General features: G+C 44.0%; 1 pseudogene across 1 annotated transcript; it reads left to right on the top strand.

Annotated features, from left to right (window-relative positions):
- The first annotated feature begins 865 nt into the window (after positions 1-865).
- LOC310778013 (transmembrane protein 41A-B pseudogene) lies at positions 866-5,350 on the top strand (annotated as a pseudogene). The gene is made up of 3 exons: positions 866-1,442; positions 4,224-4,362; positions 5,097-5,350. The product of its transcript is annotated as a transmembrane protein 41A-B pseudogene (transcript).
- The last annotated feature ends 8,017 nt before the right edge of the window (positions 5,351-13,367 follow it).

Genomic DNA, 13,367 nt, shown 5'->3' with positions numbered 1-13,367 from the left:
CTCCGCTTCCACCACTTTGAGCCGCTGGTAGAATGCCATCACATGCTCTGCTATTTATAGATGTACTGCAATTCATAGCTGAAATAGCAAACTTCAAAGCCTGCTGTCCAGTGGCTGTATGTCAATCAAATCCTTTGATCCTTTTACTCCCCCTTAGTGCTTCATCAAGCCAGATTTGACATGTTCCAGTGATAGTCCTGACCGCCATGCAAATAGCTCCCACCAGCACATGGAAGATCTCTTCTACCTACCTGTGAGTGATCGCTCTGTTAAACCATTGGTTCTCAAATGGAGGTCCGGGGACCCCCAGCGGTCCGTGGCCCCCTGGCCTCCACGAAAATATTGTATGCTTTAAATCTAAAATGGTTCATGGATTACATTCTAATCTAACAAACCTATCAATTTAAAAGTCAAGCACGTTACCGTGGAAACAATTAAGCTTAGCCCAAAATCACAAATCAGAATGAGGTATATTTTCTATCTTGTAAGGGCTCCTTGGCTGAAAAACATTTGAGAACCTCTGTGTTAAACGTACACAATGATAAAATGTCAAAATTGTCATCTTCAAGAGGAGCATTCATACATTATCATCAACTATCAACTCATTATCATCAACTATTTAAATAACAACACAGAGACATTTTATTAGCTAATGACTTTATTGGGAAACATTGTGCAAAACGTGTGTTTTCTCACCTCTTCTCAGTTCTCAGTGTCCTGGCCTGGACTGAGGAGGCGAAACGGAGGCAGATGGGTCCAACCCATGGTCCAACCTCACTTGTAGACGGGGAGCAGTGGAACATGCCAAGGGGGTGGGGTTAATTGATTACAGTTTTTCACAATTGCTTAAACACATTTCCTGATAGACTACCTCACTACCCATCTCAAAACTCACACACAAAATGCTAAATCCTACACTTCTCTTGCAAAAGCACACTTTGCCCTCAAAACGGTGTTAACTGTTCACTAAATGGTATTTTCTTTTCAAATGACAAACACATACATCATATGAGTAGACATTTCTAAGCACCCATTGAACACTGGTGTGCAGAATGGAAAACACTATATGAATGCTTTATCAGTAGAATTATGCCTTTGCATGTTCAGTTTCAGGTTGTGCACATTGTGTCTAATGTGTTTAAACAATTGTGAAAATCTGTAAAACCAATTTTTGAGGGGTTAAACTACTTGGAGTCATTATAAATGATTAGGTTTGATGTATGGGAAAGTCAATGTAATAATAGTTGTGTTGAAGGGGACTCTTGTTGTATTGTGTGGTTAATTGAAAACTAATTATGTTTGTCTCTGCATAGGAGGGGCTGAATCCTTCAATGGGGGATTCAACTGAGGGCTCCACCCTCTGCTTCCTGCTAAGCTCCGCCTTCGGAAAGAACCATGTGACCACACTCTTCCCTGACAAGGTGGCGCTGCTGCAGAGGAAGGTACAGTACGTGTGTGCGTGCGTGTGTGTGTGTGTGTGTGTGTGTGTGTGCATGCGTGCGATGCATGCGTGCGTGCATGCTGATCAATCAGCATACACCAAAATCAAATCAAAATAAATAAACTGACAGTCCTTCAAGTCAGTTTTGGTGGAGCACAAAGTCCTTCATCACTTGTGTTAGTGGTAGGGAGTGGACTTGGTTCAGGCGATGTGTGCCCAGTGCTTGGCGAATCCAGACCCGACACACGTGGGCGAGACTGCGAGGACATCTCTTGGCCTCCAGAAAGACCCCGCGAGTGCCTCGGGATCATCATGGAGCTGCATGTCGTCATGTCCTGCTCGAGCAGCCATTCCTTCAGGTCTTGCGTCTGAAATGGAAGGCTTTATGAAGGGATAAATTGTTCGAGTGACATCACTGATGACATCACTCGCTGATGACATCACTCGCTGATGACGTCACTCACTGATGACATCACTATCGCTCAAGTGACATCACCGATGACATCACAATTACTCAAGTGACATCACTGATGACATCTGTGACATCACCAGTGCTTTATGACATCACTATGGCAGTAATTTCTGACCTCATCACTGTCTTTGACATGTCGTGACATCATCGGCCACGCCTTATTTAGACTGTCTTGTTAAAGAGAGACACATTTCAATTGAAAAAGCGGGAGGTCAACCCACACTGGACGAACAATTTTGGAGGCGATCGGAGCAATGGAGCATCCTCCGGACAAACTCCGGACAAACAGACAAACAGACCTCAAATTATAGTCGTAGGATTTGAAGACTAAACTTACTTCCTTTTATTAACTCATTCACTGCCAATATCTGACTGGCATTTTTGGCACAGGCCAAGTATTTCCATAATGTTTGGTCATCTTTCAAGACCCACAGTAAATTCTGTACTAGGACTACAGTGATGTCCAATACCTCGAAATGAAGATCTAAGTCTCTACTTTCACCCCCAAAAAGAAAGTTAGCTTTTAGCATGTTCTGTACTCTACTTATAACTAGGGGTGTCACGATACACTCAGTTCACGATACGATACGTATCACGATACTGGGTTCACGATAACGATACGATACGATACGATTTTAACAATATATTTTTTAAATTGAATAATGACAATATATGACTGGAAAAGTAGTATTTTATTTGAAATGCACAAAGAAAAAACATGAGATTGGAGATAAGGCTTATCTTGAAATAGAATGAGTTACACCGTCACTTAGATTTATTTTGAACTAAAAGGTTTCTCAGCAGTATAAATTCTCATTATGCATCTTCAGTTTTTCTTCAAACTCAAACAACAAGACTTTTCTTAATCTATTTTTTATGCATCTTCAGTTTTTCCTGTCAAGTAAACAGTTTTGCCAGAAACTCAATTGAATGGTTTCTCTCCTGTATAACTTATCATGTGTTTCTTCAGAGACTTGTTCAACTGAACTACTTTCCACACATTGAACTTCAACAAACAAAGACGTTTCTTAGTCTATTTTTTGAAGAAGGGATTTTTTTTTTTTTTTTTTTTTGCGATATGAGATTTCATCTCAACGATACATATCGTGACGTTTTACTATCGCGAAATTTCGTGGGACGATATATTGTGACACCCCTACTTATAACCCTTTTTATACACCCCATGTTCACCAAAAAAGCCTGTCTGGGAAGAGAAAAGGGAGAAAAAAGCATTTTTGTAAAAGGGCACAATCTCAGGCATAACTCACTCTCAATTCTTTTATTTTGAACTGTATTGACATCAGACATGTAAATATTATTCGTTAGGACACAAATGACAAAAAAAAATATATATATATATATATATATATATATATACACACATGAAGTGCTTTTTTTTTACATTCAACAATACAGTTTACTCGGTGTGAGTGTGCAGACAGACAGACAGACAGACAGACAGACAGACAGACAGACAGACAGACACACAGACACACAGACACACACACACACACACACACACACACACACACACACGATCCCCCTTTTAGATTTCTAACCCAACATAGGATAAGCAATAACCACGCCCTGTGGCGCTGGGATTGGCCAGGAGCAACACTGGAGGGCACGCAGCCCAGCGATTTCATGAACCAACTGAAGAGCTCTTGAGAAGGACAGCGGGCTGCTGTGAGTGCCTTCTGCCCGCTGCTGCCTAGCTGTTCCTGTGTTTATTTTTGATTTGTTCTGGTACACCTGTCCTCGTCCATGTCTCCCTGTCATATCAACTCTGCTATTTGATCGTTCCCGTTTTCCCCTCGGCTATTCAACACGTCCTCACCGCCCTCGCAAACTGATCGATCATTTCCTCATTCCTCCGATGATCAAACACATCTCTTGATTACTTTCTCCCGTTTTCTCCTGGCTGGCACAGAGGAAGGCGACTCCAGCTCGTGCAGCGCGCCAAGGGCGTTTCAATGGCGTTTCTCCTGTCTGCACAAGGAAGCGTTACCCGTTCTCTACTTTTCCTCTTGCTCAATTTCAAAACAACAGCTGCGGTATGTGTTTGATCGCGTGCTGTCGGCTACCCTTTGAAGGCAGGGACCTGTGTCTGTGTCACAGGCTGGGCAAGTGTTTGCTGCAGGCGCTGCACCAATAAAAACAAAAACACGTCAAACACGTCCTTGGCGGGGAAGGCCATTGCTGATAACACGTCAAAGACGTCATTGGCGGTGAATGAGTTAATGTGCAAACAAATAACAATACAAATTCTCACACCCTCTCTCTCTCTTTTTCTCACACCCTCTCTTTCAGGCGGAGGAGAACCGTAGCAGTCTGTTCTTCTTCCTCCTTTTCCTTCGTTTCTTCCCCATGACTCCTAACTGGTTCCTTAACATCACCTGTCCCATCCTCAACATCCCCCTGCCCATTTACTTCTTCTCGGTGCTCATAGGTGAGCCTGCACACACACACACACACACACACACACACGCGCGCGCGCAACACTCAGACGAAGGCATGCACACAGACAGAAGTGTGTAAACCCGCAAGAATACAGAAATGTGCACCTCTGCTCTCTCTGAACACCTGCACCACCTCTCCTCTCTGCTCTCTCTGAACACCTGCACCACCTCTCCTCTCTGCTCTCTCTGAACACCTGCACCACCTCTCCTCTCTGCTCTCTCTGAACACCTGCACCACCTCTCCTCTCTGCTCTCTCTGAACACCTGCACCACCTCTCCTCTCTGCTCTCTTGGAACACCTGCACCTCATCAGGTCATTTCACTTTGACACGCTCACATCTTGCTCCTTCCTCTCCTCTCACAGATCTGATCCCCTATAACTTCATCTGTGTTCGTACAGATCTGATCCCCTATAACTTCATCTGTGTTCATACAGATCTGATCCCCTATAACTTCATCTGTGTTCGTACAGATCTGATCCCCTATAACTTCATCTGTGTTCGTACAGGTCTGATCCCCTATAACTTCATCTGTGTTCGTACAGATCTGATCCCCTATAACTTCATCTGTGTTCGTACAGGTCTGATCCCCTATAACTTCATCTGTGTTCGTACAGGTCTGATCCCCTATAACTTCATCTGTGTTCGTACAGGTCTGATCCCCTATAACTTCATCTGTGTTCGTACAGGTCTGATCCCCTATAACTTCATCTGTGTTCGTACAGGTCTGATCCCCTATAACTTCATCTGTGTTCGTACGGGCTCCATCCTGTCGGAGATCTCCTCTCTGGATGACATCTTCTCGTGGGGGACGCTGGCCCAGCTGCTGGCCATCGCCTGCATGGCGCTCCTCCCCGGAGCGCTCCTACCCGGAGCGCTGATCCGACGCTACAGCCAAGCGCAGCTTAAGCTGGACGGCATGGACAGCAACGGAACCGACCGGGCCGAAGACGTCCAGCAAGCCCGGAAGAGGCGATGATTCTACAGGAGAGGAGATTTTTTTTTGGGGGGGGGGGGGTTCATCCCCAAGTTCAGCTTCATGCCACAGGAATGGAGTTGAAGAAACGCTGGCTGGCAGACCTTCTGTCTGCTCCAGCTTGTTTCTATAAGGGAACCTCAGGCTGAGATGGATTTACCCTCAGCTGTTCTCAAGCACTTCCACCTGTGTCTTACCTGTGGCTGCGTTCACACAGGTGCCAGAGATTTGACTTCTACAGTAACCCTCTGCAGCCTAGATGTGATCTTCTCATGGTGGTTTAAACAAAAAGAAATCACATGGAATCTGATTTTGGTCCCTGTCTCTTCGGTATCCAGGTTGTATTTCGATAAAGCTTAACCAGTCGTTCAAACGTTCAGCTGATTCAAACCTCTTCAGTCTACATGCTGATATGATGCAACCTACAGCTACTTAACACATTGACTGCCAGCCGTTTTTTTTTGCTGTAGGTAGCTTCTGCCAAGCCGTTTTTTGAGGATTATGGCTCATTTTACAAGAGCCGAGGATTCGTTTCAGCTTGAACTTTGTGAACATACAATATCTCAAAAGTACTAATAGAATGTGTACTTTCTCTGTCTAAAAGAGTTAGTTTGTAGAGTTAGTAGTTATGTAAGCATTAGCAGTTGAATACAGCATGGTTTTAGCGTCAGAAAGAATATTCAGAGATAAACGGCTTTTTGTGAAATTGGATAGAACAGTCACTTTAACCATTCATTTTTGGCTCTCTCTCTCTCTCTCTCCCTCCCTCTCGCTCTCTCTCTCTCTCTCCCTCCCTCTCTCTCTCTCTCTCTCTCTCTCTCTCTCTCCCTCCCTCTCGAGTTGCTTCAACTCCTCCCTCAGTGGGCGGACAAGCTTGTCACCAGTCAGTGCTTTGCTGCTCTCCTGTGCCTGTCTGCACGGCCGCTGTTTGAGGAAGTCGGGATGGACTCGCTCGTTTGGAGTTTTGGTTGAGAGAAGCTTTTGCGATTCTGGTCATATTTATGCTGCGTGTTTCAAAGTGTGTTCCTCCACCTGTAATCTATCACCCGATCATAGTAGATCGGCTGAATCTATTATGTAAATTTGCAATCCCGCATCGCCAGCAATCAGCGCGAAAAGGAAAGCGTTTCCCCCCATCCATTTTTCATGAGAATGGCTGGGGTGAGAATGGCGTGACAAGTTAAAAAAATGCTTGCCTTCCTCTAGTCAGGACTCAGGAGAGCACTGTTGCCACTTAGTGGGTCGGTGGAATGGGTTGTAAACGTTCGGTGGCTCCAATAATTATATAAGAGATGTAAAAGGGTTAGATGCACAACCCACCGTCAAAAAAAAAAAATCGATGCCAAAAACGTGTAAACACGTTGTTGGCAGTCAACAGCTGGATTCTGAAAACGTGTTTACACGTTGTTGGCAGTGAATGTGTTAATCTGTTCACTGGAGTGTGAGTTTTTGCACTTTATGTCCTTGGCTATCAGTGTAGCAGAATTATTCTCAAAGTTCGATCGATGACATATTATTTTTGAAATTGCACTATTTATCTATTTATTTTTCATTCAATGTTTTGAGAAGTGGTATTTTGGGGACAATTTGAAAGTGGAGCTTTTTATCAAGAAAAAAAAACTATACTGTACATGGAATTGGAATGTTTAGTTTTGTAAAATTTAATTTTTACATAAATGTATTAGTCATTAAAACAAAATCTAGCATATCTCATCAAGCTGCTGTACCAAAGATGATTTTTTTTCTAAATAAATTTAACTTTAACATTTAACCCTATTATTGTATAGACTATTTACATTCTAGCTTTTTACATTACATGCTAGCTTTAAAAAGTAGCCCATCACAGCCTTTTAAAGACAAATATTGGCTATGATATTTAGCTTCAGAATTGTTTTAACATTGGTATGATATTCATCATAATCTTTTAAAGACAGTAATACTGGTCGCTGTATGGTGATGTTCGTCGTTCAGTGGGACGGGCAAGATTTACATTTCGCATACACTCCTTCGGTGTGGGGAGGAAGGGAGACCTGACTGTTCACCTTGACTCCATCTGTGTGGATGGCTCTTGCTTGGAACACAATGCCAGTGTACAGTTGGACGGACGAGCCAGATTTACATTGCAAACATGTCTTTTGTGTGTGGGGGGGAAGGCAGGCACGACTATCCACCTTCACCATCCATGTGGATGGCTCTGGCTTGAAACACAATGGCAGTGTATTGCTAAGTATTTGATGCTGGTCGTACAAGCCAGATTTACATTGCAAACACATCCTTTGTGTCAACAGGCAAGGATGCACCTGGACCCATCCTTGTGGAGTCTGGCTCCTCGATACACAATAGCTGTGATAACAAAACAGTGTCAGGCAGACTGCAGTAGAAACTTTATTTAGAAATCGCAGCATTTAAAATCTACAGACAATATAAAAGAAATAGAAAAGCAATAAAAACACCAGCCGTCAGTGTGAGTTGTTAGCTCATGACGCCAAAACTTCTAAACATAGCTATATAACACAATCACAGACTGTAGAAGAATGACCATTTTGCTCATACTTAAAAATAACTATTTGTGCTCCTGAATAGACTACATGCACAACTTCTTTACTTCCTGAAATTAGTACAGCTTCTTTATTTCCTGTCCTACACTATTGGATGAACTGATTAATCAGGTGTGCCTGATCATTGTTGTGACTGCAGCACACCTGACATTAATCAGTTCATCCAATAGTGATGACAGGAAATAAAGAAGCTGTACTAATTTCAGGAAGTAGTGGAGTTGTGCATGTAGCCCATAGCTGTTGAATAAATTTAGCAGAATCAACACGCATGGCATGGCATGGCAAAACAGCTCAAGGGGCACAGAAGACCAAAAAGTTTAGGCCTACACAATATACAGCTCGCATCAGTTATTTAAGAAATTAATTTCTGGCCCTGGGTGGCGCGATAAGGGTCATCATCGCTTCTCGGATGCTTTGCGTGGCACCTGCCCGGGGGAGTGGTTGGAAGACATCTGCGTTGAGCTCTTGTTGGCGGTCTGGACCCTCGATGTCTGCCATGTTCCATTCGGCTAGAAAATTGTCTTTGCTAACCTCACATATATTGTGCAGAATGCAACAAGCCCCAACAATGTTTGGCATCGACGAAAGCAGCACATCATTGCGCTTGGCAAGGCACCTCCAACGGCCCTTTAAGCGTCCAAAGGCATTTTCAACCACCATTCGAGCAGAGCTTAAATGGAAGTTGAAGTTGTCCTGTTCAGGAGTCAGCCGATGGTGATGGGTGAAGCCTTTCATGAGCCACTTCTTCAGAGGGTACGCTGCGTCTCCAATTAGATGTACGGGCACCTCCACACCGTCCACATCTACGGATTTCTGTGCAGAAAAAATAGATAACAGATTAGGATTGTGGGTGGGACCCTTACATCATGTCACAGAAAGAAAAAGAAAAAATAATAATTGGGGAAAAAATGAAACGGAATTTAGAAATAAATCTACTTACTTCACGGGGGAACAAATAACCGTCGTTTCCTTCAGCCATCTGGAAGATAGGAGAGTTGAGAAGCACTCTTGCGTCGTGTGTTCGCCCAGGCCAGCCCACGTATATATCTGTGAAGCTGAAACAAACAACACACATCAGTTAGTAAAATGTTGCACATTCCACCTGTTCACAGAAATTGATGGGTTCTCCTCTCGCTCTCTCCCCTCTACACACACACACACACACACACACACACACACACACACACACACACACACACACACACAATTACACATATATATATATATATATATATATATATATATATATATATATATATATGTATATATATATATATATATGTATATATATATATATATATATATATATATATATATATATATATATATATATATATATATATGTGTGTGTGTGTGTGTGTGTGTGTGTGTGTGTGTGTGTGTGTGAGTGTGTGTGTATATATATATACCGGTATATATATATATATAGATATATAGAGAGAGAATCTAGCTGGCTGAATGATGATACATGTAATTGTGAACTTTAATGTCTAACTCCTGCAACAGAGTAGTACAGTAACCAATCAATACTTCAATCAATACTTATGAATAGAAGATCTTACCAGAAAGTGTGGTCAACAACCCCTTGCAGCACAATGGAATGCCAGCCTTTTCTGTTGAAGTAGGATGCTGGATCGTCCCTAGGTGCGATGATGGGAATGTGGCTTCCATCTATGGCACCTGCACACATGGGATAACCGCGTTCTGCGAATCCATCCAGGGTCTTCTGCAGCTTTTCCCCCTTCGGCAGGGAAATGAAGCGCTTGTAGAGGTTCTTCATTAGAGCGGATGTGACTTCGCGAACCAGGTTGCACACAGTAGACAGTCCAACACCAAATACACAGCTGATTGTTCGATATTCCCCTGGTGTTGCGTACCACCAAAGGACTATTGCCAGTCGCAAACGCGCTTCCAGTGGTTTTCGCCACCGGGTGATCTTGCGTGTTAGTGCGGGTCGGACCAGACTCAGCACGTAGTCGAACGTGCACCGGGACATGCGAAAATGACGCTTCCATTCCACGTCGTCAAAATTGTTCAGAGCATCTTCCCAAAATAAATTCCCTCCTGGTCTCTCTCGCTTCCAGACGGCTCTAGTCTCACGCAGCAGCACATTGGTACCTAACACTTTCATGATCTGTCCCCGGTTTAGTCTATCTTCGTATTCTGCACGATGTTGAGCAGAGAAGACTGCGAACATGAATCTGTTTCTGTTCGCACGTATATCCCTTTCCATTTTCGCCTTAATTTGTCTGCGTCCATGGCTGCGTCCATGGGTGGACTGGATACAGAGAGGCATGGTGTGAGATGGGTGGACTGGATACAGAGAGGCGTGGTGTGAGATGTAATACAGAGAGGCGTGGTGTGAGATGGGTGGACTGGATACAGAGAGGCGTGGTGTGAGATGGGTGGACTGGATACAGAGAGGCATGGTGTGAGATGGGTGGACTGGATACAGAGAGGCGTGGTGTGAGATGTAATACAGAGAGGCGTGGTGTGAGATGGGTGGACTGGATACAGAGAGGCGTGGTGTGAGATGTAATACAGAGAGGCGTGGTGTGAGATGTAATACAGAGAGGCGTGGTGTGAGATGTAATACAGAGAGGCGTGGTGTGAGATGTAATACAGAGAGGCGTGGTGTGAGATGTAATACAGAGAGGCGTGGTGTGAGATGGGTGGACTGGAGTTGTCTTACGTCTCTCCCGATTAGATCGTTCCTGTTCTCAATCACTCCCCAGGGAGCGATCCCGATAGTGCAGATCTTCTTGGATGATCTGGAGCAGTGCTCTTTCAGAGCGTCGCCCACGTGCTTCGCCACACCTTCAGGAAGGATGCAAGAGTCAATCACTAAACTGTGCTGCCCAACCAAATAAAATGCTGTCGTCAGAAAAAAACAGTGTGAGCTCTTATCACTCTTTAAAGTCCCTGGAAACCAAAAAACACAAAAACCTTCTAACTAGGGATGTCGAAAATCATAATTTTTCTTGACCGACAACCGACACTCATTAGCCGACAACTGTCGGTTAACCGAGAAGATTAAAATGCGCTATTTTACTGTCTGTGCCCCATTAAACCTTAGGCCTACCAAATGCTTGATTTTTTTTCAGTAGAAAGCGTTTATTTTTACATCTACAAGCAGAAAAAAACACATTAACAAAACAAGAAGACAAGTTAAATCCTCCAGCCATCTAAACAAAAACATTCCTCGGATAGGCTATGATAGGAGCTGCACGCTCCTAGGGAAAAAACCCATACTCACGCTCACAATTCTTAAATGAATTATCTTACTGCATGTGTCGTAAATAGTCTAATAAAACCAGCAGAAACTAATTTTAAAAGCTCAGAACGAAACGTGTCGCTAATTGAACGAATTTCCACTTTGAATAGCACATCAAGACACCGCCCCAAGCCTTCACGCTGCAGGGCGCACTGACGAAGCGCTTATTGCTCTCTCCTTCTGACATTCTCACTAATTCAACAGTGGTTTACCTGCTTTTGAGATCTGCAAAAAAATAGTTTGCTTCTCTCTCCACGCTTCTCCCTCTCTCTCTTTATCTGCGACGAGGGCTGTAGGTGGCTATTATGCTCTCTGTGTGTCCGGCTGCACGACATGACGACGAGTGCAGTAAGTCCGCACGCTGACAGCTGTCAGCATTGCGGGACTCGGGAGGATGAACAAATGAGGCAGGCTGTCCAAACTTTTTACCGATCTAATATGAGATGCAGAGAAATAATTATATATTAATAGCCGATGTGTTTAGAAGAGCATTCTCACTCTTGCTGTAATCGTTGTGGGATTATTACACCTGAGAGACAGACAGACCCGGAGAGAACTCAATTTACGGTAAAAGTGTGGATTCCTCAGTGAATCGATGTGGAAGACGCAGCTTGTTTTGAAACGCGTCATTGAAAGTAACCTCATGGTCTCATGACAGTGGCTGGAACACAGAAGGAGCATGACTGACTGGCTCGCTGTAGTCTGCACAGGGCAGGGCGTCTTCTCCCGTCTGGTCAAAGCAGAGGGGAGGCGGGGGTGTGGCGCATGTGTGGAGCTGAGTTTATCACAGAGCACATCTCGCACGCGGGGGGAGAGGCGGACAGTGCACACTGCTTTTCCATTTGGAAAAGCCTTTCTCTAAATGAATGTTGTTCTGGCAGTGGCAGGAGCTTTTAATTCCTATATAATGCTGCTACAGTAACTACTTAGGCTAGTTAACATTGTTGCTTACCGCGAAGGAGGGAAAAAAAACACCATATTGGCAACACGTTGTATGCCAATTTAATATGCAAATTAACCGTTTGACCGACATGCTTAACCGACCAATGACGTTGTCGGCGGTTAACCGGTTAACGGTTAACCGTCGACATCCCTACTTCTAACTATTAAATTTAGGGTCTTATGTGAGTAATTGTGTGCCTCAGAAATGAATTGACATTACTTTCAACCCTAACCCCAAAAATCGACACTTTTCTACAAGGTCTGGATTTCCATTTCCTCATTGAAGAGAGCGGTGCGCGCGGTGCTAAAATGCATGATCTTATCACGTCATAAGATTTAATCGGATCACACACACGGATGCACGCGCGCGCGCGCGCACACCAGGGATTCCGTTAGCCGGTAATAGCTGGCTTTTAGCCGGTATTTGTTGCCGTGGGCCAGCAAATTAAAAGGTCGCCGGCTCAAGTGGCCGGCTGAAAATACGCCAGATAAATAAATTCCTTATATAAAATAGCCTAATATTGTGTGGCCTATAACCTAAGTGATGTTGCCAATAAGCTACGACTTAAATAGAGATTTATTACATCATATGTTTTCCGCCCCCTGTATGTCAAGTGTTGGTGAAAAAGAAAAATATAGCAGACGCTTTCTTTACTGTAGAGCGCCGTTTAAAAGCCGCACAAGCAGCATCAGTCCCGCCGGCCAGCGCTGGACCCACTGTGAGGAAACACACAGGAGGAAACCGAAATGTCAAAACAGACACCCCTTGCTAGGCCAGTCCTTTTTTTTATCGAGATCATGCAACGACAAGTAGCCTACTTCAGCCTTGCTTACCACAAAGAAAGCCACATGGGAGCCGAGGACGAGTGCAGGAGAGCTGACGCAGGTGCCGCCAGGTGTGGAGTGGGAGAGATTAAGGTGCGTAGCCTATTGCTGGAGATTCAAGTTGTGCGCTGTCTGCACTCTGCACTGACACTGTTGCACTTATTACTTTTAGCTAACGCTACGTTGTTTTTTCATCAAGGCAATGTCCAGAAGATATGGGTTCATGAGTGTCTGCAAATGCAGATAGATAGGCTATATGAGCATGCATGCATCTTGTCTGTTTCAATAAACGAAAGCGTCCTTACCGAGAACGACATGCCGACCAATTCAATATACTTGCTGCGAAATTGGCCTCTTAATGACAACACTGGAATAAATATGATCGACTATAGAGGCTATAAAGAATAGACTATCCACCTTA

Source organism: Poromitra crassiceps (assembly GCF_964638095.1).
Source record: "Poromitra crassiceps genome assembly, chromosome: 6".
Taxonomy (NCBI): Eukaryota; Metazoa; Chordata; class Actinopteri; order Beryciformes; family Melamphaidae; genus Poromitra; species Poromitra crassiceps.
The sequence above is the reverse complement of the archived record's forward strand: the minus strand, read 5'-3'. Positions and strand labels throughout refer to the sequence as shown.